Here is a 25,825-nt window from a genome sequence, read left to right as displayed (position 1 = left end):
TTTCCCCATCCTTCCCTGCATTGCGCTAAATGCTGAGGGTTCACCCCTGCTCGTGTAAGGATTTGCTATCTAGTGGGCCTCTTGCCTTGCAGGCTAGTGTTTTTTCCTTTTATTTTAGGCAAGCTTTAGAGCCTCTTGTGTTATCTACTACTCTATAACAGATTACCGCTACATTGAGCAGCTTAAAACAACACGCGGTTATCGCGGAGTTTCTGTGAGTCAGGAACCTGGGTGCAGCTTCGTTGGTTTGTCATGAGGTTGTAATACGGGTGTCAGGGCTGAAGTCTTACCTGAAGGCTTAGTTGGGCAGGACCCATTTCCAAACTCGCTCGTATGATCCTTGGCAGAATTCAGTTCCTTTAGGGTTGTGACACTGAGGTCTCTCTTCTTTGTTGGCTGGAGGCTGCCTTAGTTTCTTGCCACGTGGGCCTCTCCAAAATGGCCGCTTACTTTATCGCCTTCATCAAGGCAGGGGGAGTTTGCTCTCAAGAAGGAAGTTGGGGTCTTTAGGTAATGGAATCACAGAGGTTAGTCACTTCTCTTCAGTGCTTCCCTATTCTCCTGCTAGAAGCAAGTTACTTCATGGAGGGAATTACACAGCCCATGAGTAGCGGGAAGTAGGGCCATCTTGGAGGTGGCCTGCCACACCTTTCTGTCTCAGTTTTCTTATTCACAAAATGAGAGAAATGACAAGACCTAGTTCACGAGGGTCAAATTAAATGAGGCAGTTTCTCGTGCAGTCCTTTGCAACGTGCCTGGCACACAGGAAGTGCTGAAAAATGTTGGTTTTCTATTCTTATCGTATATGGTCTTTTTAGCACCCTGCTGATTAGTATTGCTGTTGTTAATGACAAGCATTAAACAAATGGAGAGCTCAATAAGTAGAGATATGTACCTGAGATGATGCCAAATATGTTACGTAAAACTTCTAATGTAACCTTACTAATAACGATGTGAGGTAGGTGCTAATTTATGAATTTCATCATTTCTATAATTGACCAAACCGAGTTTTCAGAAAAAACAAACTCAGACTATTTCCCAGATCATACTCTTTATAAACAGCTAAGGATGATTTAGGGATTTCTCTACCATTGTGTGTCTACATGTATCTAATGTACACTAATGTATCTAACGTATCTAATCTGGACATTTTCTAACACTCTTGTAGGTATTCATCTCCCCACCTAGGAGTCCTTGACATAGGCAATCAGGTCCAAGGAGTAGTTTTATCAAGGAATGACTGTATTATACTAATGACTATTGGGTAATGAATGCTCTGCTGTCTTGTAAGGGGAAAGACATTGTGTGGGCTTATTTTTTAAACAAATGTGTAAATTCTCCATTTGTTTTGTTTTCTCACTTTATGCGGGGCACCTATTATGTGAGAGGCACCCATAGTATAAGGCCCTGAAGCTGTGGGGATAAGTAAAGCTTTGTCCTTACCCTCCATGAGTATCTAGTCTTATGACCATGATGTCTGCTGCCTGTCATTCTGTCTGAGCCAGAGGGACCTAGTTGTCCCCAATGTCAGTTGTTCCCTTGCCCCGCTAGTAATGGGATCCTTGATTTCATCTGGGAACATGGCAGTCTAGCTAAAGACTACATTTCCCAGCCTCCTTTGCACTGGGCACTGGCCAAGAGAAAGTGAGCAGAAGTGGTAATCAAACCTTTAAAGAGTGGGGGCATTTCCTCTGGTTTTCTTCCCCTTCCTGCTGGTTGAGATGTGGAAGGAAGTGGTGGGAATTGGATCAGCCATCTTAGCCAGTGAGAAGTTGTGTGTCGAGAAAGACAATCGACAAAATACGGGAGACTGTGTTCCTACCATGGAGCGACCATTTCCGGCCTCATGCTGGTGCTTGGGCTGTTTCATGGAAAAAAAAAAAAAAAACCAACAAACCTTTTTTTTTTCTTTATGTTATTATTATTTTTGTCTTTGTTATGTCAGCCAGACCAGTTTCCCAATTTACAAAGTGCCTAAATTCCGTGCCTGGCAATGTTGTGTTTCACTTTTTGGTCTTTAAAGGCATCCTAACGGCATCAAATTGCTTAACTTATGCCATATACTCAGGACAGTGTTTGAAACATAGTAAATTCGTGACAAATGAAGCAGTGAGTATTATTATTTACCATCGCTAGTAGGAATAGAACCACTGTAGTTCAAGGGAGACTTTGATGTCACAGATAAAGAGCTTTGAGAAAAGGTTCAGTTGACCCGCAAGACTGCAAACTTTCTAACAGCAAAGATGCTTTACTTAAGTCTGTGTCCTTAGCACATAGCCTAGTGATGGGAAAACACAGGCATACAGTAAGTATTTGCTGAATAAAGGGTTGAAAAAATAACCTATATTCAAGTCTAGGTTGCAGTAGGTCCTTAAGTGAGTTACTTAACATCTCTGGGCCTCATTCATCTTTGAAACTCTACACCAGGTGACTTAAAAGATTACTGCTTGCTCTAATATTTGGTGATTTTCTGATCTTTTAAGCAATCATAGAGGTTACTTTCTTTCTTAACAAATCTGCTAGACACAGAGATACCTGGGTAGGCAGGTATGTAGAGGATGAAGTGACCTATATCTGGGCTTCGGCCACTTGGATTTCCATAGCCGCTTGTTACCTATGTGGCCTCAAGCAAACTGACTCCTTCAGGAGTTCTGTATTCCTCATTCGTGAAATGGGACAGTATGTGCAAGAGGCCTCTGTTGCTTTTACCTGACCCATATATCCTGTCCCCTTCAGCTGGTGACAAAGTCCGTTTTCTCCTGGAACGGCTCTTCCCTCTTCTCTCTGTGGTTTGGCTGGGACGGACGCCATCCCTGTTCCAGGGCCCTTGGGACCTGGGGGGATGAGATCATCAGCTCCCCCCGGTCACTGTGATGTGTTGTTATCACCTGCATCCAGGCCTGACCAACCGGTCCATCTCAGTGACCGGTTTAGAGGTGTGTGTACGCGCACCGAGCTGGGACAGCGGGATACGACTCTGGAACTTTCATCCCGATGTTGACAAGAAAGGAGACCCGTCTTCCCACTGAACCTGAAGTGGATGGGCCTTCTGTAACCCAAGACCTGCTGGGAGCACCAAGTGGACGGAGCGTGGCCAAGAGGGCAGCCAGTATTGCTGCAGGCTGATCGAGAGGCGGACGGAGTCTTCACCCTGTTTGAGATTCTCTGTCCATCCCTGCCTGAAGCCTGTGGTATGTGGGGACTTTCCAGTTTTTTAAACCAGTAATTTCTCTTTGAAAGTCATTCTTAAAGCATTTCCTTAAGTTTTCTTTTCAGTAATCCAGTTTAAATTGAAGTTCAGTCCTTTAAATCTGACCAAAAAAAAAAAAAAAAAAGAATCCTTACTGATATAGTAATAGTTATACTTTGGGATTGAAGTTTTGGGGAAAATTAAATGAGACAATCCATATGAAGTGCTGGGCCAACAGGTGCCTGGTTAATGCTAGATACTCTAGTGATGGCATCGGGGAGGCAGGAAGAGGTCAGGGGTGACCGCATGGCTTCTGGAACCATATGATCCTAACGCCAAGTCCCCTCGCCATCATGCAGGGGCCCTCCCCTCCGTGCTTTCGTTTCTCCTCCTGTAAAGTCGAGATGAAACTGATATATGCATCGTGTTAAAGGGGTGAATGTGTGTGACAGCATGGCCTGTGTCTGGTATTCAGTTAATGGAAGCTGTCATTTCCTGTCATTTGTCCTATTACATCAGGTAATAAATTCCTAGGTTGCAAACTCTGTTGTAATGGGAATCTTACTTGTTATTTTTATCTTTATTATTTTTTAAAGTTTATTTATCTTGAGAGAGACAGAGAGAGAGTGAGCACATGCACAAGTTGGAGGGGGGGCATTGAGAGAGGGAGAGAGAGAACTCCCAGCAGGCTCTACGCTGTCCGGGCAGAGCCCAATGCAGGGCTTGAACCCGCGAACTGTGAGATCATGACCTGAGCCAAAACCAAAAGTCTGATGCTTAACTGACTGAGCTCCCCAGGTGCCCCTATTTTTATTTTTAAAAATTATATATATATATGTATATATACACACACACACACATACACACACACAGAGTGTGTGTGAGTGGGGGAAAGGGGCAGAGTGAGAGAAAGAATCTTAAGCAGGCTCCATGCTCGGTACGGAGCCTGATGCGGGGCTCAATCCCACGAACTGTGACATCATGACCTGAGCCGAAATCAAGAGTCAGATGCTCAACTGACTGAGGTACCCAGGCGTCCCAGGAATCTTATTTTTTAAAAAATTCGCTTCATCTCTAGGTCCCAGCCCTGTACTTGGCACACGGTAAAGTAAGACTGAAGTTTGTCATATGAATCATCTTTTTTAAAAAATCAAATCCTGTTTGACTCAGTACATATCACCTCCTGAATGGATGTCCTGAATTCAACCTATTCTCCATTTGACCTATTCTCTACTAATTTGTTTGCAACCCATTGTCACTGAGTGCCCACTGGGGGCCAGGACTTGGGGCACTGGTGTTAAAGCAGGGAACAAGACAAGGGGCCCACCTTTTGGGGCTCAGATTCTAGTAAGACAAATACAAGTGATAAACTAATGAATATATACTCTAATAGCCGGAAGGGGAGAGAACTCCCAGGCACATAAAGCAAGGTGAAGAATAGGAAGTGAGTATCTCTATGGATTGGGTTCAATGCCATTTAAAATCCTGCAGTTGAGGGGCACCTGAGTGGCTCAGTCTGTTAAGCATCAGACTTCGGCTCAGGTCATGATCTCACAGTTCGTGAGTTCGAGTCCCATGTTGGGCTCTGTGCTGACAGCTCACAGCCTGGAACCTGCTTTGGATTCTGTGTCTCCCTCTCTCTTAGCCCCTTCCCTGCTTCCACTTTGTCTCTCTCTCTCTCAAAAATAAATAAACATGAAAAAAAACAAATAAAATCCTGCAGTTGGTTTTCTTATCAGTAATCACACCACATCAGTTATCAAAACTTTCTGTGACTCCCAATTGCTTTTGAGAAATGTGTTGCATGAATCTGGAACCTCGATGTAGCCTCTACTGGTTTCTCTTTGCTTCAGTGCTGCTGGTCTTTGAAGTCTTAAAAAAAAAAAAAAAATCCGTCTCCATGCTGCCTGCCTCAGGGCCTTTGTGCATGCTACTTTGCTCTCGCAAACATTCCTTTCTCTCCCTTGACCACCCAACACCTGTTCATCTAGTACTTCCTGAAGGTGGTCGTCTTTGACCTCCATCGGAAGACTAGATCAGCTTCTGTGACACATTCTCCAGGGTTTTGTTCTTCCTGAAAAACACTTCTTACACTTGCAAATAACATATTGAGTACTTGATTTAATGCCTACCCCCCTCTGATAGTTTTATAAGCCTCCAAGAGCAGACTTCTTGGCTTCTGCACCGGTGTCCTCAGCTCTTAGGTGTCAGCATAAATGTTCAATATTAAGTCAATAACTATCGTTATGTGTTGTAAATATTTGGAGGCAAGACTGGCACCCACCTTCGCCCTTGCTTGCCTGCACCCACTTCCTCTCCTCTGTACCCGCACACGCAGACAACATACCGGCACATCAAGCGAGTGTTACAGGCAGGTTGGGGCTTAACAACCCAGACAGGGGAGAAATGGCTCCTGGCAGCCTGTGGGGAGAGATGAAGAGGGCATTTGAGAAAGCTCCTGGGAGGGGTTGTGCTTGGAAGGCGCCTCTAGGAATTAGCCAACCTGGGCCTGTTGGGCTTAGATGAACCTGGGGCTCCGGTGGAGGGGAAGATAGAGTTAACCCTTTTCTGGTATGAAGTGTGGAAAGAGTCTAAACCGTGAGGACGAAGAGAGGCGTTTGTCCCAAGAAATGCCACTCTCTTACCTGAAGCCGAGAGCTACAGAAGCTGCTGACCAAGCAGCGAGGATCCCGAGCTGGCTTCGGGCAGCGTCACGGTCACGTTTTCCAAACTGTTACAAAGCCTCCTTGGTGAAGAACTGACCTTTAAGTTTACATCTGAGTGACTCTGGCCGCAGCTTTTCTCATGATGAGAAGGCCTTAAGCCCTTGCTGTCCTGTTTCATGAGAGTTGAGGTTTCCTCTACCATTTCTTAATGAAATGCTTCAAAAATGACTTTTCAATCAGAAAGGGAAAGCCGATCGCTTCTTGTTCGGTGATTCTGCGTCCCCCGAGCCGGGATGAGCCGAAAGGGATTGGAACATGACAAGGAAGAAGTTGGCTGACCAGCCCTGGGTGTGTTTGTACTCACTCTTCCCACTGAAAGGATGACCTGGCCTCCCCGCTCCTCCTCTAGCCTCCAGCTTGCACTTGTGTTCTTTCCAGAGCCTTGAGAGACGCCCCACGCTGGTGACATCACTTTATGACTATCATCATCCACCCATCTTCCGGGACATAGCAGCAGAGTGAGGGTTAGGAAGAAACATGTCCGAAAGGTCTGCATACTGAATGGTCCAAGAAGCGCATAAGTATTTTTAGATGATTCCCCAATCATGGGCTACTCGACCTTCTGGATGTGTGGTCACTGTTTGCACGTAAAAGGGAACCAGCATATGAGCATCCAGTGCTTAAAATACTCCCTTTGTCCATGCAAAATCATCTAAGGTATTATTTTGACCAAAAAAAAAAAAAAAAAAAAAACCAAAAAAAAGAAACCCAAAAAAACCCAAAAAAAACCCCTCTCATTCTTCTTTGGATTTTGTTAAAGTGAGAATGAAGGTGTTTGTTTTTTAACTTCTTTCCTTTTTCCTCTGAGTCTGTTCCCGATTAACCTCATAAGCACTTCATAAATCTTGCACCTGGGTAATATAACACTGCACAGTGCTTTTCAACCAGAACATTTTGTTTTTTGGGTGGATCTGGCACTGAATTGCAGGAAGGGGCAGCGCTGGGGAACGTAGAAAGCGCTGAGCCCTGGCTGGGGCAAAGCCTGCCGGACCGGCTGGAATTTCTGGAGCGTTACCAGTGAGTTCTCTGTGGCAGAGTGGGGCTTCAAAGCCACACCACGTTACTTCCCATTGCGATTTCTTGCTTTTCTCAACTTTCTGCGTCCGCTGCAATAAAACTTTATTTCTTGAGATTTTTTTTTTCCTTCCCCCAAACAGAGCTGTGTTTTACTTCCTCCCACACTCCTTCCTCTGTGCTTCTACACATACCAAGAAATTTAATTGTGAGTTTAAGTTTGCTAGGTGGTATCTAACCAATGCCCGATTTATTGGGAATAGGGGAAATTTACTACTTATAACCTGCTTTGTCCTAAAAGGAATATGTTGTATATCACCACATATTGCACACACAAAGTAGTGAATAAAATGAAGTCATAAAAGGCTGTAAACACAGAAATTCAGGGTCAGGGAAAATAGCAAATATTAAATCAAGAACATATTAAAGAAGTATATGTAGGAAGCATGTTGCCAAGCTCAGCTGCAATGGTGTTTTATATTTGGCTCTGAGCTTCCTGGTAGCCAAAGAAAAAAAGGCTCATTCTAAGAAAACCCAAAGTATTGTCAGTCCACAGGAGATGCGAAGCATTTCATAAACCTTAATTTGGGAAGGCATCTCACGTAAGGGAATGGGGGCGATCGACGAATTAAAGTAACAAACAGGGTGGTGATTTTCATGGGATTATACCTGGTAGCATCGTTCAAGAAAAGCCAAGGCCACAACATGAATGTGCTCAGTGAGGGGTTTCCATAAGGTAGCGTGGTCTGAGAATAAGGCGTACACACAGAGGGAATAATTAGGAGAATCTGCTATGTAGCATGGGTACGTGGAGAAATGAATATCATGTCACTTTTAGAGAGATTGTCCCTTGTGGTGGCCAACAAGAGGCATAATAAAAACCATCTGTCTAGATTGGGGACTATGTGGATGGACTGGCTGAGTTCTCACCTGGGAACACTGGGCTTACGTGTGATTCATGGGGACACACTTGACCTCTTGTGTAGATTAATGGTTTAGTTGACAGGGACTGCTTAATTTCAGAGTTGCATTATGGGGGTTTCTCAGCCCAAGTACTGCCTGTCTGCCTATGACTGAGACTTTGCCTCTCAGACGGGCCCAGAGCTTTTAACATGCCTCGGACAGAACATTAAACACCTTGTCATGCCTCAGTCCACTTAATCATTACTAATGATGATAATAAAGATGATGACAGTATTCGAGGCAGAGGCGGACAAAGGCAGGGTGGTTACTCACAGAGTTGAGCAAGGTGTCAGGGCAAGAAAGCCCCGGCTGGAGAGGGAGACTCGATTCGTGCCCCGGCCCAGACGTGATATGTAAGCTAGGTAATTCTTTCCTGGCTTCAGCTTGTCCTAGGTCACAAGGGAGGCTATCGTAGGACTTCTCAAAGTCCCCTCAGACCAGCAGCATCCACATGAATTTGACCCGGGAACCAATTACAGATGTGGGTTTGAGAATGTGGCACAACTGATGGGATGTGGTTTCCAAGTCAGCTGGTCCCCTCTCGCTCTCTCTCTCTCGTCTCTTTTTCCAATTTCTCAGAACCCAACCATGAGACAAGCCTGGACTGACCTGCCTGAGGATGAAAATCCACACAGAGGAGAGCGGAGCCATTTCTCCAGAGGCTGTCCTAGACCCGCCAGCCCCAAGCAATCTGCTAGCTTCCCAAGAGGAATAAGTGAGCTCAGGTGTCATTAGGTGGGCCTGGCCCATCCAGAAGATACACTAAGCCAACCTACAGACTTGTGAGTGGACGCAAATGGGTATTGCTTTAAGCCACTGGGCTTTGTGGCTTTTTGTTATATAGAACTACCAAGGCAATAGTGGTTCAAAATCAAAATTTTGTAATTCTGCAGTTCTAAAGGTCTTCGCTTTCATCTCTTATTAGCAATCCTGAATTCACAGGTAGCAGATTCAGGTGTGAACGTAACCGTTGCTTTATTTTTTCTGGACTTAATTGATTTCCTCTTCCGAGCCCCTGTTCCATCACGAGGCGGGCAATTAGTTACCTAATTTTTGGTTGATTCCAGGCAATGTAGGCCAACACATTTATGGCAGATGTTATTTCTTACCACTACTTCACTTCTCTCCTTCTGAGTGAACAGGAGGACAGCACCTCCCCACCTCCTTGAAGGTAGGTGTGACCAGAGGACTGTTTTTGGCCAATGAAATGGGAGCAGGAACCGGTCACTTCTGGGAAGAAGCATTTAGGAGTTTCTGTGCAGTTGTCCGTGTTCTTTCTTTCTCTTCTTTCAATCGTGGAGGGATAGGTTGTTACATAAATGCCACAAAACTGAAGTACCTTGAATGCCAGGTTACCACATGGGGGTCTTCTGCCTCAGGGGGTTGCCTGGACATGTACTTGGTTTTTCATGAGCAGGAAAGAAACTTTTGTTTCTTAATTTTCTCACAATTATGGAGGCTGGAAGTCCAAGATCAAGATGTCTCCAGGTTCGGTTTCTTCTGAGGCCTCTCCCCGCTTGGTGTGCAGACGGCCGCCTTCTCCCTGTGGTCCGACATGGTCTTTTCTCTATTCATGTGTCCCCAGTGTCTCTCTGTGTGTCCAAAAAAAAAAATTTTTTTTTTAAATAAAGAAAGCGATGGTTTTGGATTAGGGCCTGCCCAACTTAATCACTTAAGCCCCATTTTAACTTAATCACTACTTTAAAGAACCCTATTTCCAATATAGTCACATTCTGAGGGGCTGGGCATTAGGACTTTGACATATGAATGCAACCCCATAAATCCTGGAAATGTACATTCTAAAGGCACTTAAGTAGGACTAGAGAGTCAGTGGATGGTTGGGGTGGGGTCAGCGCGTTGACTTTATGGTCCACTGATGGAGTGTTTAGTGTTGTGTGGTCCATACATATTACTCCTACGTTGCTTGTCCTGACCCAGACAGCTGGTTCATCCTGCTCTGTTGGCTATATCTGCATCATTTCTGGCCCTACGGAGGAAAAGCAAACCATCCTGGGCACACCGGCATGAAGAAGCAGAATGAGAGCCTTCCCAGGCCCATCTGATTGGGGATTTGCCTAGTCATTTTTCCACTGCTTTCACACCAACTGAACTCTCTCCACAAACCTTAAACCCTTCGGATTTCACCCAGGGACCAAAGCCCGGCCCCCTCTCCTTTTGGATCCCTCAAAATTCTCTAGGGTTTCTATCATTTCCCTCCATTTGGGGGCTATTCTGGGATCTGTATGTGGGCCTAGGATTTGAGGCTCCTTTCTAGAGACCTACAGTTTCACAAGCATCTAAATCTGTTTGCCTTGGCTCTTTCTCCTCCACCTCTAATTGGGTGGGGAAAACTTGCTCTACCTAACCATATATTCTTTTGTAATTTTTTATTTTATTTTATTTATTTATTTATTTATTTATTTATTTATTTATTTATTTAATTTATTTTTGGGACAGAGAGAGACAGAGCATGAACGGGGGAGGGGCAGACAGAGAGGGAGACACAGAATCGGAAACAGGCTCCAGGCTCTGAGCCATCAGCCCAGAGCCAGATGCGGGGCTCGAACTCACGGACCGCGAGATCGTGACCTGGCTGAAGTCGGACGCTTAACCGACTGCGCCACCCAGGCGCCCCTCTTTTGTAATTTTTTAACAAACTTTCTTTCTTCTCTGGACCTTGACACCTTTGCCCTTCAGACCCTCTACTATAAACCTAGCTAGGGGCAAGATCTGCCCATCTCCATGCGTATCTCAAGATATGCCAAGTTAAATCTTTTTATTTATAAAAAGAATAAACTTTGAATGGAGAAAAGCCGTGAGATGGGAATAAATTGCCAGGAATTAAACACCCCTCACTCAGCATGTCAAAATACTTACCCCTGCATCAGAATCAATAAGTTTGCCCTAATAAGATTTCTTTTTCTTAACACCAAGAAATAAGTCTAAATTCCACTTTGAAGGAATTCAGCTTTCACAGTGAGAAGTCGACACCTTTGACTTCGAAGGCAAGTTCAGGGTCCAGAAAAAAGGGGAAAGTGACTTGATTTTAGCTGACCATTGAGAAAATTAAAGTAGTTCATTTGGATGCAGTGTTTGAAATATAGTGCAAAAAGTCAAATATTTGAATATAAGAGCAACACTGATAGTGCACAAATATTATGAATGCTTCCAAGCAAAGTAAGAACATTCTGAGTGCAGAAATGAATTTGTGATCGATATAAAGAAGAAGGATGAATAGAGAATGATCTATAGTGTTTGTCTGAAACATTATAAAAATGTATCTGAATACCGGTTTTCCCCAATTTCATTCGCTGTGAATCACTACATGAAAGATGTGTCCAAGTTAATGAGGGCCTAGGAATCCTTTAAAAATAAAAAGTTTAACTCTCTAGGAGAGATTTCTCCTTATGGTCAGCTGGATCCTGTATGTTGAGATTAGGATGCTTAACACCTGGATTCTCATTTTCCCCCATGAAACCTCACTCTCCATTGTCATTTAGTCTACCCCTCTGGTCTGGTCCTTCGTGTTTTCTTGACCTCTCCAATCTTTTCAGGAGGGATGGATTTCTTGATGCGTTCAGTTTATTGCTAAGCCACCAAATAATGAAAGCATTTACAGTATGCTTTGTTAATTCATTCATTGGTTTTGTGTAGGGGTCAGCAAACATTTTCTATAAAGGGCCAGATAGTAAATATTTTTTGGCTTTGAAGGTTGCTCTGTCTCTGTTGCCATGACTCAGCTCTGCCAGCATAGAGAGAAAGCAGCTCTAGGCAGTAAGTAAGTGAGTGGTCGTGGTTGTGTTCCAATAAAACTTTATTTACAAGAAGAATAGGCAGTGAGCTGGATTTGGGTCTCAGCCTGTCATTTGTGATTCCTGGTCTACTGACCCCTTGGTCATCATTGGGTGTGGGCGTAGTGGAACTCTCCTAATAATGGGAAAATGTCATTTTCTGGTGAGTTCTCATTTCCATCCTCATTTAAAAATTTTTTTTTAATTTTTAAAAATCTTTATTTATTTTTGAGAGAGAGAGGCAGTGTGTGAGCAGGGAAGGAGCAGAGAGAGACACACACACAGAATGCAAAGCAGGCTCCAGGCTCCGAGCTGTCAGCACAGAGCCTGACGTGGGACTCGAACTCACGAACTGTGAGATCATGACCTGAGCCGAAGTGGGACGCTCAACCCACTGCGCCACCCGGGCACCCCTACATCCTCATTTTAAATTTCTAAATGCTCCGTCTTTCTTCTTTCCTCCTGTGGCTCAGGGACCTATATGTTGAAAGAGCAGCTGGCGTGAGATGAGCAGGTGAATTCTATTTTGGATTATTCTGGTAGTTCAGTAGAAAGCATCACCTAGATTGATGTGTGTATGTGTGGGGTGGGGGTGAGGGTGGGGGCGGGAGCAAAGCACCTACTTGCTGTGAAACAGAATAAGGTAGCATTTCTTGTAAAGAAGAGCTGGGCTGCAGGCTTGCTGGGTTCTTGCTTGCTTTCAGCCTCGTTTTCTTCTGTTCATGGTCCCTGGAAGCTCCTCAAATGTGGCCCATTCTCTCCAGAATGTGTATCCTGTGAAAAGGCTAAACGATACCTAACACGAGCCAACCTAACATGACCAAGGGCATTTTTCTTTTACCAGAGGCTTTCCAAATATTTTCATATTTATTTTCTTCTGATTATAATACCTATATTTGTTGCTTATGAAAATTTGGCAACTACTGGAAAAGTATGTTTGACAAACTACCATTTATTGTCTCTTTTATTCAGCACTGTGCAAGTCATTTTATGTGTGTGTGTGTGTGTGTGTGTGTGTGCGCATGCATGTGCATTTACATCTCTCTCTCTCTCTCTCTCACACACACACACACAATCCTAAAGACTCATGACACATTGTCGAGGTAGCTAGTTGGAGGCAGAAAAAATTTGAGGCTATTGCCCAAAGTATATTGGAGGTGGAATTCAAACATAGTTGTCTGATTGCAAAACTCCCATTTGAGTTTCCCAGGGTACTACACTACCTTTAAGAAGACAAAAAATAATCACCTGCAGTCTCCCTCAGGGAAAACCGGGGTTAGTTTTTTGCTGTTTTTCCCTCCCTGCCAAGGTTTTCTGTGTTTCCTTCTATTTTTTAAAGCCTGGTTGAGATCCTGCTGCAAAGTATAATTTTATTTCCTTGTTGTTTTTCACTCTACATGATTATTTGTCATTTGTTGGTTGGTGACCCTCCCGGGAGCTTGCCAGGTATCGTCTGAGACCGGCCTTTGTATTCCGAGGCCCTGGAGAGACCGAAAAAAGAGGCAGGCAACTCCAGGTTGATAGGTGGCAGTTTTAACCAGCAGAGGGAACTTTTACACACGAGGCGTGTGTTAGGCGAGACAAATGGTAGCAAGATAAATGGATCGTTGCACCTGCCAGCCAAATCTAAAAAGTTTATAAAGAGGCCCTGACTGGGCTCAGTCACGTGCCTGTGTTCTCACTATCACATCACTATCTCACGGTTATGTCCTTGGAGCAGACCCTGGGAGCAGGGACGGCAAGCAGAACCCGTATTCCAAGGACAGGGGAGGGGCCGAGGAGCCCCCGAGTTCCCTGGGACCGGCGCACGGGTCACCCGGTGGTCACGACTTTTTGATGACCTTCCCCGACCCATGCCCAAACCTCTTTGTGAGTATCCCTTTCATGGTGTGTACTATTTTTTTTTTTTCATTTGGTATATTGCGACTTCTTTCACCAACTCCCCTCTGTCGAACATTTCAGTTATTGCTAGACTTTCACTGTTTTAAACAAAGAGGTAATGGACACCTTTGAGTGTGAAACATGTGAAACTTCAAAACTCTGAAAAGTTTTCAAGAAACCTACAAATACTGTTCTGTTAAAGGGGCAGCTGAGGTCAGTGAGACAGACACTTGCTTTGGGGGCACCCCAAAGTCTTAGTTACTGAGAAAAAAAATAGTATTTCGGTGCAATATTTGGAAATGAAATCTAAATGAATGCTCAAAGTCCATGATGAACAAAATGGCAACATTTTAAATAAAGGCAGGGTCAGTACGGCAGATTTTTCCTTTAGTCTTTGGCTCCAATATGGCTCGGCACATGGTCTGTTACTGCTCCAGTCCTGGCTGAGGTGGCATAATTGCGTTTGGAAGGAGGTACCTGGAACCAACTTTATTCCTATTATTGTGCTCTCCGGGAAGCTATCTGTTAGGTGTTTTCTCCTGAGAAGGGGTGCAGGGTGGTGGGTATTCACAAGGGTGCTGGCGAAGGCTGCCTGATTTCAACCCCCAACTGTGCCACTTACGTCACCAACCGGGCCAGAATACTTCCGCTCTCTGGACCTTGCTTTCCTGATGTTCTCCATGGTGATGATGATGACCCTTCATGCCTTCCATTGCTGGGAGGACTTAGTGAGTTACGAGTGGGCCCCTTCTCCCAGCCAGTGCTTAGCTTGTGATAAAGAGTCAAGAAATCAAGTCCTTCTACAGCCAAGGTGTAAGCCTGTGCCCCCAGCCCACAGGTCTGCTTGCTTCCTTCCATGGGGCGTTGTTAGATGAAAACAAGAAATTAGTTGCCAGAATTGTAAAATCACCAGGTTGCACATTAAAAAAAAATCCTACAAAAATCAGAAGATCTGGCGACCTGCTTGGTGGTCACATTTGGCCAGATCTGCCAACCAGTAGATTTCTTTAGATGAAATGAATTCTCCCCAGTTCACCCCAGACCATGGCTGTCAGATTTTGAAATTAAAAATACAGAACACCAGTTACATTTGGCTATCAGATAACTGAATAATTTTTTAGTGTAAGTATGTCCCACGCGACATTTGAGACATATTTACGCTAAAAAACTTATTACTTAAAGATTTCTCCTGAAATATTAAAAATGCTTCGTTTGTCTGAAATTCAAATGTAGCCGGGCATCCTGTGTTTTATCTGGCAAGCCCTCCCTGCCCCCCACACCAGCTTTACTGGTCTGTCATCCCACTTGGCTTCTGTGGTCAGCGGTTCAGACCAGGCATGACTCTAGGCTATGGAGCTAAAATTCCAGGCAGAGGTAATTTCTGACAAGCTGCACGGAAGTGTGGTCACTGAAGTGCAGTTTTTAGCTGTTTAACGAACTTTCTTCAAGCTTGGGGGCCTTCGCTGCCTAGGTGTGGTGGAACAGGTGCAAGGAATAAATAAAATCATCTAACGCTGGCTCAGCACCGCTGGGCGAGTCCCCTGGGCAGGTGCTTATGTGTGTGAGCGAAGTGAGATGAACCCCCAGCACTCGGTGAGCCTTTGTCTTTCTCTCGCCGTCGCTGGAGTGTTTTCAGATAGAGAACCAGGTCTGAAAACATCCCTGTGGAAACAGCAGCCATTTTTTTAGGACCAGGACACGAAGGATGGTGATGTTTTCCTTACATCAGGTTGCGAGACCTTGCCAAGGATCTCTACTTATGTCTCTGTTTGATGGAAGAGAGAGGTAGGTACCTCTAACAGGACTGCTCTGCACACGGACTGAAGATTCTATTCTCTCTCTGGCTTCCAGCAAGGGGAAACATGCAGGCCTGAGCAGGAGAGCAGAGATTAGCTAGAACAGGTGTCTCAACCTTGGCACCATTGGCCTTGGGGTTGGATACTTTTTTGGCATCGGGGGCTGTCCTGAACAATGAAGGATGTTCAGCAGCATCTCTGACCCTCACCTCCTAGATCCCAGTCCCTCCCACTCCCCACTCACCCCAGTGTGACAACCAAAAACACGTGCCCATATTTCTAAATGTCACCTGGGAGACAGATTCTCACCTAGTAGAGAACCACTGTACTGGAAATATCACCATGAGGCTAAATTAGGGCACAGATGCCTCCAAGACCAGGGGGTAACCTCACTGTGAGAGCCAAGTTTAAGGTCATGGGGGTGGGTGGGCACCTAGAGCTGAAGTTCAGTGATGAAGGTTGTTGGCCAAGTTAACCTCTTCTGCGGGCAGAATTTGGGCTAAGAGGATCTAGTCTGTAACAATCCCAATGGACAAATTAGCTTAGTTACTGTTTGGTTTATGGTACTAGTGATTATGTATTTCACCTCTGTGCGTTTACCGCTCCTTGGATGCCTCTCTCGTTCTCTCTTCAGCCCTAATCTCTCACCCCCACAAGTGCCCTGTAGACCACTGCTTCTCAGCCAAGGTGACCACCCCCCCCCCTCCCCCGGCAACGTTTAGCAATGTCTGGAGACATGTGTGGTTGCCACAACTGAAGCATGCATGATGGGTAGAAGCCAGAGATGCCACTGAACATCCTGCAATGTGCAGCACAGCCCCCCACAACAAAGAATTCTCTGGTCCCCAATGTTCACACTCCGGAGGCGGAGAAACCTGGCCATAGTAGGAGTGAACATATATGCTCACCTAAACAGTCCAGGAGAGCCTTCCCTACGCAGCCCAGGCACCTGGGGGTTCATGGGACTCGTCTTAAATTCACATCTGGGCATGGGTCAGTATTCAGACTCTATGGAGGGACATTTTCTCTCCTTCCCATGTTGCGCTTGTGCCCAGAAATGGCAAGACCAGCAATACTGTGAGGATCTAGGTTCTTATGGAACTGTTCCCTTCTTTCTTTGGGGGTTTGGGTACTTTACAGAAGTTCACCTGGGTCTCAGATTCGTACCTGATCCTAATCTCTGATGAACACCATCAGATAAAGAGATTCTCCTAATGCGTTGAGGACAGACAGTGCAGAAGTTTAACAGGTCTGGTGAGGAGAGAAGACTACCGGAGGCTCGGGGAGAAAAACAGACCAACTCAGTTTCCATACACGGCCCTTTATCACCTCAACATCATTATCAAAACACCATTTCCACTGTTTACGTGGTTGCAAAAGGGAACAGCTTTGACCACCCGTGTTTGATCGCGTTCCTGATACACCCCTCCCCCAGCACCTCGTGCCTTCTGTTCCCTTTGAAATATTATTTGGTTCCATCTTTTTTTTTTTTTTCCTGCTGGGACTCTGTGTTTCTCTCTCTCTCTCTCTTTGTGCGTGTGTGTGACCACAATTGTAGTTTCAGTAAATAAAACGGCTGCTTGATAACGTGGAACGGCCCAGCGCTTAACTCTGCCCTTGGAGATCCTTTACATCAAACCAGCGATCAAAAAGTGGTGCAGATAAAATTTGTCATCAGGGATTTCCTACAAAAGAATTACAGTGGAGAAATGGCCTGATCGATACTATGGATTTTCACTGCAGGGGCTGGTGGTCCAATTGCTGTGAGACACTCACACAGATAAAAGGGCATGGCCACCACTCTGTCACAGACTGCTGACTCAGCAAAAGCTTGGCAGGTATTTATAGGCCGGAGTGATACAGAATTATCACCTTGCAGTGCCCGGCGCATGTTCCTTCTGAGATTGCCTTCCTTTATGGGATTGCTAAATGCAGGTGAATGGAAAAATGATGGCTAACAGCTGTCAAAATGCAACAGAATGAAGTACTTAAATCTTTTTTTATCCATTAAAAGGGTAACAACCATACATATATCATGGCACAGACGTTGTAATGATATTTGGGGGCTGGTAAACGAGGGGGTAATAAACAATGCATGTTCTGATCAGAAGAGCAGAGGAAATAGACTTGGGGGTTGGGGGGGGGGGAAGGCCGGGCTTCCCTGAAGCCTTATAATTACTTTAATGGTTGAACATTATCTAACAGAAGGAAAACAGAATTACATTTGCGTCCCAATCTTTGGGAGACCCGCTTTCCCCTTAGTTGGCATTTTGAAGGCATGGAACTATTCCCTAAAACACTTAACCAGGCTCACTGCGTTCTGAAATGACTGAATTTCGTGTATGCTAGGTTAATTAGAGCATGCGCAAGACCAGTACTTTATTGTTAAGATTCTCCAGGTGTAAGGCCTGGGGTCCGGTGAGAACTTCCCCTTGTGTGTTTCCAACCTCTGTGCTCTGGCTGAATTTCAGATGTGCCGGGGGGCAAAACTTTGAAGGCGGAGGAGCGTGGACATAGCTTCTCTCCCACGGAGTGTGGTTATTCCCGGAGGAGAAGTCCCATCAGCCGGTCGCCGGAGCTCTGGCGTTCCTTAGCCATTACTTACATAAGGTAGGTAATTGCCCTGATTCCCAGTTAATGTTTCCTCGAGGAACTCCTCTGGAAAAATCTTACTAGCCCCTAAAACATCCATCTTGTATTTGTCTTACTTTTTAGTTAGTGGGAATCAACTTCCAGGAAGATTTGAAATACCTCTTATGGTTCCCCTGTAGAATCCTGGCTTGTTTGAAAATATGCCGCATTGTGCCTTATACATCCCTTTCCCTAAAATATCTTAGTTTTCAGTGAACCATTTTTGGTACGCTTGAACATTGAAAGAAGACTCTTTTCCTTATTCTCAATATTTAAAAAGTATTGCAAGGCAAAAAGGGAAAATATATATATAGGACGTCATCAATGACCAGGCCTCTTGACAGTAATGAATGCTCCATTTCTTGAACACCTGCGGTGAGTTAGGCCTCGTGCAGGGTGTTGAAGAAACGCAGTGAATGAAAACAGGCTTTCAAGTTAGGGAGTTTACGGAGAGGAGGACAAGGGAAGATATTTATTGAACAACTACTTTGTGCCAGGCCCCTGGCGTATGTTATAATGAAACAGCAAACAGCTACAAAATGCCAGACGGACTCGTAAGTGTTCTGTTGACTTGTCTGCCCCTCATCACAGTTCTGGGAGGCAGTGTTATTACCACGCCCGCTTCACAGGTGGAGAAACTGAGGCGTCAGAGTGGTTGAGTAATTTGGCCAAGGTCACGTGGCCAGGAAGTGGAGGAGCTGGACTATAACACAGGCTGTCTGACTCAAAGGTTCAGATTCCCAGGGTTCCCTGGTGGCTCAGTTGGCTGGGCATCCGACTTCCGCAGGGGTCATGATCTCACGGCTCATGAGTTCAAGCTTGCCATCCGGCTCTGTGCTGTCAGGGCAGAGCCTGCTTTGGGGCTTCTTCCTCCCGCCCTCTGCCCCCTGCCCCTTCCTGCTTGCGCTCTCTCTCTTAGAAATAAATAAATCTTAAAAAAAAAAAAAAAAAGGTTCAGAGTCCCTACTGCAGAGCTACCCAGCTTCTCCCTGCCTGGAAACTTTCTCCTTTTATCCTTATGAAGGTCCCACGAAGTAGGCGTTCCTTACTGAGTGACTGAGAAAATCTCACAGGCTCACGAAAAGTGAGCGTTTTGCCCGGCCAGCTACTTGCAGAGCTGGGATCTGAACCCAGGCACACCTGCCTTGACATTCCCTGCTGGTTGATTGTGTGTCATTTACAGAGGACCCACCAAGCCAGCAAGGCTCTGCAGCTTGTAACTTCAAAAAACAAAAGTCAGGGAGTGCAAGCCATAACCTGCAGTCCAGGGGAAAGAATTTAATTTCAGGAAGCATGCCACTGCCTGGAAGGAACATTAACAAGACTGTTGTACCCAGATCGTCCCTGGCCAGCGTCGGGTAGGGCTCAAAAATGTAACCGGCACCTTCCGGAACTGTCCATGGGGAAATCATCTTTGTGCCTGTTTGAACTGCCTTATACTGGTGGAAATCATTGCTACTATCATCACAGGATTGTTGTATGGGAGTTTACTGTCACTGGCAATAAACATAGATGAGGGGGGGGGGAATAAGAAAACAAAAGGGAAAAATAGAAGCAAAAAATGCACCAGAGTGAAAAAAATATCCATAAACGCGTTGTTTTTTTGTCTCTGTAGTTGCTCTGATGTGCACAAAGGAAATAGATGGAATAAAATCACATCTCAGGAACACCAACATAAATCCCCCCTTGCTTTGACAAGTACGTAATTTTCTTCAGAGATGCTCTTCACGTCTGGAGAGTTATGAGCCAATTTCATTCCCATCTGACAAATTTACAAAGAAACATTAGAGAAAAGGGATTAGGAAAGCGAGAAATCTTTATAGACTTTTTCCTCGGGCTGTATTTCCCTTCCATCTTTTGGCTCTTCCTTGAGGACCATGCATGAGCGACTCACACAGGACGGCCCCCATAACTGAGAGCTCAGCTGAGGCACAAAATGAGACATGTGCTTTCAATTAGCAAATGGTATTTACACGATTGGGGGGTGAGAGGCGGGACGGGGGGGAGGGGGCGGGAAGAGCGTTATTGACAAATATTTAGATGAAGTCTCTAAAGTATCGTGCAAAGTGGTATTTGTAAAATTTGACTTTTTTGTGAGAAATAGAGAGAGAGAAAGAGAGAGAGAGAGAGACAGAAGAAGGGAGGGAGGGAAAACTGAGTGGTCTAAGGGGGTTTATACTGGAGATAAGCATTCCAGAAAGATAACAATAAAGGATTGATTATCGCAAAGCATACATTTCCCCCCCCCCCCCCCCCCCCCCCGCCCCCGGTAGGAGCATAGGTTCTAAGAGGAACGTGGAGCTTTTTTGACCTTTAAAAAAAACTCCATTGCCAATTTCATCATACAGTGTTTAGAGTGACTGGCTGTGTACTTTGCCCAGAACCGTCCTGGTTTCTGAACTGAAGATCACGGGTCGTGGGAACCCTCGCCTCCCAGGCGAACTACGAGGGTCAGTCGGTCACCCGTACTTGATGTCGGTGGTTCCCGCCCACGTTGCGTGAGTTTTTGGCCGTTGTTAATTCTCTTCAATACTTGCAACCTTGGATTGTTCACTTTTTGGCTTTATTAACTAGCAGAGTTGGTGCGCGTGCTATGCCGCACACACACTTAAATACACATACGTGTGTATTTTGGTCAGTTTGAGATTCTAGCAAGAATCTTCGATTCAGGTCACTGTGAGGGCTTAGAATTTTGATGGAAAAATCATACTAGTGCTCAGAAGTTCAGGAAATGTATTCCTTTCCTGGAGTTGAGATTAAACATAATATAATGCAGATGCTGTTGGATGCAGAGCCCAGATGACAAATGTTTTATAACAGGGACTTAGGGAACGGAGTAAAGTAAGAGATACATCGCTTCCAAGGCCTTCGTTGAGAGCCGCAAAGCACTCATAATACTGGATGTATAATTTGGCAGGAGGAAGGCGAGATATTTGTGTGTGTATTGGCATTGTATATTTTTCAGAGGGTCCAATCGGGTTTATGGTGGTCTTGTTGATAATTCATTCACCTTACAAGAGAGTGAAATGGAACCTCATTTGTGTAACTAATTTCAGCTTTCTGTTCCAAAGCGTGCCCACTGCTGCCACTATTCAAGTTGTTTGCATTCTTAAAAAAAACAAAAAACCAAAAAACAAACCTCTATCTTTGGCAACGCTTTACTGTTTTTCTTTTTTGAAAGTCACAAGAAAATCTCTATTGTTTACCTTCATGAGAAATGGCGATTTGTATTGATTGGAATGAGGTGTTCCCAGCCTTCAGAGTGGAAGAGAGACAAACATTTCCTTTGCCTGCAAAAATCCTCAAAGGTCTTGCATTTGGGGGTTCAGTTCAGGATCCCCAACCCACGTGTGGAAGTGTAATTTGGGTTTGATCTCTCTTGAAACTCTTACAATAAAATGCTCCCTTTGGTCTGACTGCTGAACATGAAAAGTAGTGCTTCTCTGGACAAGGAGTCTTTGTGCCCAAACTCAGAGAGAGAAACAGTGACAAGGGGTGCCCATCAATAGAAAGTCCCAGAATGGAAGAACAGGGATGTTGTGAGGTGTCTGACCTGCCTGACCTCTGGAAAACCTGTCCCGCAGTAGGTGGGGGACATTCCATCCTCTTAGAACTGATGGAACTTGTAGATGGCTCTTCACTTAACAAGGGAGCTGAAGTACAGCGTTGCCGAGAAATGAGATTGATCGTGATGAGAGAAATAAAAATTTAAAATATCCCCTGGTGGGGAAAATTTTTCTTTTTATTTCTGCATTTGAATCTTTTAAATACTGTAACTTTTGGGGGAAAGTTATTGAGACATAAAAGGAATATTTGAACTGCTTTGGAGTTTATGATAACCACAGTATAATACATTATCTTGAAAGCCTTTATAGTATGCAGTTACAAACTTCCAGGAAATCTATTAAAATGCAGCATTAATTAACATAAACTTTTTATAGTGTTACTAATATTCTGCAAACAACTAAGAGTTTAAAAGCCCTTTTTTACAGGCATTTCTTGCTGCCTATACACCATGATCAGAGTGAGTTATGGGGAACACTAACGGAAAGAGAGAAATGAATTTTCGCTGATTGTCCTGAACGGGATATTCACCTTCAGTATCTGCCTTGAATTTGCACAAGTGTAAAGACAAAACTTGCCAGTTTGCCTCGTACTTTCTATATGCTTAGGCACCTGATCATAGGCAACACGCTGATGTTTCACTCCCCATTCTTCCAAGTGATGGTAAATAGCATCTCTGAAACAACTTTCGAAGTGAAAGCAGCTCCTTGAACTCTGCGTGACTGAGTTTGGCCGTGTCCCCTCCCGCCACGCTGGCCATGTCACTGTCTTACCGTGCTGCAGATTCCATTTAGACACTCAGGGATATGTCAAGCGGTCACAGACACCGAAGCGGTATTTTTATTTTTTTGACGTCTGCTTCCGGGTGGCGCTGGTAAATCTCCCAAACCTGAGTCGTGACCTTTTTTAGAGGGATGTTTTTCATTTCTGTTTTGAATCCCAGAGGGGAGGAGGCATTTCAATATCTATGCCCAAAGGGCACAACTGTCTCCACGCAGGAGCGGAATGAAGATGAGCCGCCCGAATTACCCAGCCTTAATTACTCCCCAACTACCCATGCTTTGCTGCGTCCGCTCAGACACAGATGGGAGGGGAGGGTCCCTAGCTTGCCTCCTCTGCCAGTCCTCTGTAAATACTGCAGCTACGATTCCAGCCAACTCCTTAGTTTCCTAAGGAATTCCATGATTCCAGCTATGATTCCTTCGTTTCCCAGGTCTTTGGTGTCATCTGGGTAAGACTGACGATGTTTCAATTTTAGTTATCTTCTTCGAACGACACGCTAGCTTTACTCTTTCAAAAAAATTTTTTTTGTTTTTCCAGGTTTCTTTCTTTGGGCTGTAGAATCCTTCAAAAGTGCCTTGCCATATTTTGCTTTTCCCTCTTCCTTCATGGCCTGATTCTCAATCCAAACGGCACTAAGATTCTAACCTGCCAATCATAAAAACGCATTGTTACGCACATGCATCGTTCTCTGTGTGTGTTTCCGCCATTAAGTCTCTCGCGTGTGGATCCAACGGATATTTATTAAGTGTGTATTACATGCCAGGTGTTACGGAAGTGCCGGTGAACGTGACTGATGAGCTTGTCTCCTCGTGGGGGCAGCCATCGCAAAGGGCGAGCAATCGAACGAATAACAGGGTGTGAAATCTGTCGAGGAAACACCCTGATGCTGTAATTGGGTGTCGCCGACGGGGCACTTGAGGCAGGGTGGCGAGGGACATCTTCTGCAAGGTGGTCCCATCATGGCTGCAACCTGAGTGATGAGAAGAAGCTTGTGACGCGCACACCCGGGGACCAGTGTTGCCGGCGAATGGAGCTCCAGGTGCACAGGTCACGTGGGAACTCTCCTGGCGTGTTTTAGCCAGAGCGCTCAGGCTAGTGTGGCTGGTTCCGGGTGAACAGAGATGTCAGAGAGGTGGGAGATAGCAGTGTCTGTGATGATAACAGCTTCCATTGATCAAGGTGGGCACTTAGAGTGCATTACCTCTATACCTTGCAGGGAGAAGATTATTGTCACGTTTAACAGGTTCAGAGAGGTAATGTGACCCCTCCAGGGTCACACAGCTAATAAGTACCAGAGTTGGAATTGAAATGCAGATTCGTCCGATTCCAATATTTGTACACACACACACACACACACACACACACACACACGTTGCGTACTTAACTCAATATGTGCTTGGCACTTTGTAAGAGTTGACGGTAAAATAGCGGACAAAATAAAATTCTGACCCTCACCTCCACTAGAGGGAATCTGAGAAGAACTAACTGTAGTTTGTCAGATTGTGGAAAGTGCTGTGGAGTTGGACGAACCAGGGTAAAGACTGGAGGGGAATCCGTGGAGCTTGGGTTTCTCTCTTATGTAAGGATTTCAGAAAAGGCCTCAGTGATCAGGACGTCCCTGAGCCCAGATGTGAAGTGACAGCAAGCCAGTGGGCTCTCCAGGAAGAGCAGTCCAGGCAGAAGAGCAGCGAGGGGAGAAAACTCTGGAATGGGCATGTGTGTGGCATGTTGGAAGAAAAGCAAGGATATCGGGGTGCTAGATTCAAGTGAACGAAGGGGAGAACAGGAAACCTGGTGGGCCATTGCAAGGATGTAGGCTTTTACTCTGAGTGAGGTGGGCGTCATTGGAAAGTGTTGAACAAAAGGAGGCTGTGGTAGCAATGGTTTTTCTTTTCTTTTCTAAGTGTATTTACTAATTAAAAAAAATTTTTTTTTAACGTTTATTGATTTTTGAGACAGAGAGAGACAGAGCATGAACAGGGGTGGGTCAGAGAGAGAGAGGGAGACACAGAATATGAAACATGTATTTACTAATTTTGAGAGAGAGAGAGAGAGAGAGAGAGCGAGCAAGGGAGAAGGGACAGAGAGAGAGAGAGAGAGAGAGAGAGACAGAATTGCAAGTAGGTTCCATGATGTCTGTGCAGAGCTGGATGAGGGACCCAAACTCATGAACCGTGATATCATGACCTGAGCTGAGATCAAGAGTCAGACGCTTAACCTACTGAGCCACCCAGGTGCCCCAGCAATTTGGTTGTCATAGGATTCGTCTGAAAACTGGGTAAAATGTAGACCATTGAGGGGGGTAAGGCAGAAGTAGAAAACCAGGTCAGGTATCGTGGTGGCTGGGAGTAGCACTGTGGCAGTGAAATGGCGAGAAGGGGGTAGACTTATGATATGTTTCAAAGTAGAGCGAACAGAATTTGCTGTTGATTGCGCGGTGAACCCTGAGAGAAAGAAGTCATGGACGGCACCACGTTCCAAACAATGAGAAGGATGAAGTTGCCATTTACCGAAAGGGACAAAAATCACGGGGCATGGGCCTATTTTGGGGGGGACAGGTAAAAGAATTTGGTATTCGCCCTCCCATCGTGTTCCACGTCTTTATTTAGACTGTCACGGATACCTCTTGTTTTTGAGAAGTGGGTCAGCTGACGGGCAGACATTATTTGAGTAGAAGAGTGTCCACATTTCTCCTCTTTCTAAGAAAAAAAGCAAGTTGGGTTTAAGTCAAGTGGGAGGGGTGGGGCATATCGCTAAATTAGAAACATTAGGAACAAAATGACACATGAACCCATACCAGTCCAATGAACCCATTTCAAGGGCAGATTCTCCCCGAGACCTGCTGGTTTGGGAATCTGGTACTAGAACTGGGAAGAGTTGGGCATATCAAAGGGAAGTTTTGTTTTGTTTTGTTTGGCTTCTAAAAACATATCTGTAGAGGGGCGCCTGGGTGGCTCAGTCGGTTAAGCGGCCGACTTCAGCGCAGGTCATGGTCTCACAGTTCGTGGGTTCGAGCCCCGCGTCGGGCTCTGTGCTGATGCCTCCGAGCCTGGAGCCTGCTTCCGATTCTGTGTCTCCTTCTCTCTGCCCCTCCCCTGCTCATGCTCTCTGCCCCTCCCCTGCTCATGCTCTGTCTCTCTCTCTCCTTCAAAAATAAATAAAAACATTAAAAAAAAATTAAAAAAAAAGTATCTGTAGTACATCAGCTATCTCTCCTACCCTTCTTGACTAGGTAGTTATTTGGGGGAATGACAAAAAGAATGTGTCCATTTGAGACTGGGGCAAGAACTAGCTAGAGGAGCTCCCTTTACTTCTTTGCCAGAGATCGATGTTGAGATTTCGTTCGTAATTCCCTTCTTGTCTTCACGGACCCAAGTCTTCACGCAGAAAGCCATTCGTGACTTCTGGAAAGGAGCCTAGGCACCAGTTTCCTGGGTTTTAGTACGGGGCTGGGGAGAGCAAGGAAGAAATGGAGAGGTATTTATG

At 45.1% G+C, this 25,825-nt stretch overlaps 1 long non-coding RNA gene across 1 annotated transcript in view; it reads left to right on the top strand.

Moving 5' to 3' along the window:
- LOC113595736 (uncharacterized) overlaps positions 1-25,825 on the top strand; it is a 410,316-nt gene that overhangs the window by 2,967 nt on the left and 381,524 nt on the right. Inside the window, exons 2-4 of the long non-coding RNA XR_008289039.1 lie at positions 2,923-3,191; positions 8,473-8,675; positions 17,833-17,971. This is a non-coding gene — a long non-coding RNA (uncharacterized LOC113595736). The remainder of the gene's footprint in view (positions 1-2,922; positions 3,192-8,472; positions 8,676-17,832; positions 17,972-25,825) is intronic.

The sequence above is a fragment of the Acinonyx jubatus genome, chromosome A3 (assembly GCF_027475565.1).
Source record: "Acinonyx jubatus isolate Ajub_Pintada_27869175 chromosome A3, VMU_Ajub_asm_v1.0, whole genome shotgun sequence".
Taxonomy (NCBI): domain Eukaryota; kingdom Metazoa; phylum Chordata; class Mammalia; order Carnivora; family Felidae; genus Acinonyx; species Acinonyx jubatus.
The sequence above is the reverse complement of the archived record's forward strand: the minus strand, read 5'-3'. Positions and strand labels throughout refer to the sequence as shown.